Consider the following 1,526-nt stretch of genomic DNA (forward strand, 5'->3'; position numbering starts at 1 on the left):
CCTGAGCCAGCCAGATTACCTCCAGTTCCCCCTCCGCTATGTTTGTCCGCGCCGGGTACGCGCTGAGTGCTAGGTTTCAAAATTTATCGCGTCATCCCTTTCGAAATCAGTTGTTTATACCCAATATTTCCATAACTTCAGTATAAACATTTAACATCTGACTGTATTTCGCCCTTAAAACGAATCGCGAATGAGCAGTGCGTATCGGAGAGCGAGAATCATAGAGCGTGGAGAGCGCGGGTCGCCGTAGGGCCCAGCCGATGCCTGGGGCGAAGAAGGAGGCAAGAGGTCTTGGCTGGAAACAAGTTTTGCCTCAGAGATGACGAGTAGGTGACGAGCGAGAGGGTGCGTGTGTCTGCCGCTCCGCCAAGCCATCGACCATACGGCTCTTGTGAATATATTAGCAGAGTGTTCTCCCGCAAGGAAGATATTGTGTGTTCTTTCGGTTTATTTTGAGTCGTTCTGTTTCTCCGGCTTTTGGTATTGGGAAGTGAAACGTGGAAAAAGAGGAGAGAGAAAAGAAGTGTGGTTTGGAAGAGAGAGAAAAAAAAAACAACAACCCAAGTCTATGTCTTGGGTTTTTTATTGTGTTAATTGTGGAAAGAAAATTGACGAAGAGGAGAAAAAGCTCTTCTGATTTGGAAGCTTTTAAATATTGATTTTTTGGAATATTGGGGCAATACGCCTTTGCCTAAAAGTGTGAAGTGATATATATCGTATTTTTACACTGGATTACCCTACGCCAGGATGTGTTAGGTAAGTGTTGAAATCCATCTTTCCGTGATCGCTCTTAAACTAGAAATAATTAGTAAAATATGAAAGTCATGGAACATTTATTCTTGATTGAATTAATTAATTGAGTTAATCAGTAATAATCATTCCATTGTGCAGTTATTAAAAAATCCAAATAATGTATTATACCAGTTCAGAAATTAAGCCTTTTGATGAAATCAGTTAATTGCAAAGCTTAATTGAATGTCATGAAATAATATGATAATGTAGAATCGAATAGTTTATAAGTATTGCAAGTTTTACACCAGAGCTTTGTTGAGGAACCCGCTGCCTGTGTGTGTGGGCGAGAGTCTTCGCCTCAGCGCCCACCACCTCAATACACTTACACTTGTCGAGACTATATACGTGTATTATACGTTTTATGTCCCTTGGAATGCGTCGGTATATTGGCATATTTACGAAAATGTTATCTTTCCGCGGCGTTTTTTCATTTGCAATGAGGTAGTTTCCTGTTTCAGTGTTGCATTCCGTACTGTATAAATTCTTAGAAGGTTGGACATACGATGAACTGTTTAGTATTTTTCTTTGTGTTAGAGGTAGGCTTGGGGTTTGATGAAAAGTATTTCCTGTAGCTGAGTTCGAAGATTTACTCTTGTTCTCGCGTGTTTTTTTTCTACACTCCTGTTATTTGTATCACACTTGTAGTCGTAATGGGCAAAATATGCTGGCCATATTGCGTCGACGCAAAATACGGGGTTGTTGTGGTGGCCTGGCTTCCTCGAGCATTTTATCAA

The 1,526-nt window shown here is 40.8% G+C and overlaps 1 protein-coding gene across 1 annotated transcript in view; it reads left to right on the forward strand.

Moving 5' to 3' along the window:
* Positions 1-280: 280 nt before the first annotated feature.
* The window catches only part of LOC119591303 (epidermal growth factor receptor-like), a gene marked incomplete in the record, with an annotated part of 71,591 nt that continues 70,345 nt past the window's right edge, over positions 281-1,526 (forward strand). The window contains 1 exon segment of the mRNA XM_037940030.1: positions 281-756.

This window comes from Penaeus monodon, chromosome 28 (genome assembly GCF_015228065.2).
Source record: "Penaeus monodon isolate SGIC_2016 chromosome 28, NSTDA_Pmon_1, whole genome shotgun sequence".
NCBI classification, from domain to species: domain Eukaryota; kingdom Metazoa; phylum Arthropoda; class Malacostraca; order Decapoda; family Penaeidae; genus Penaeus; species Penaeus monodon.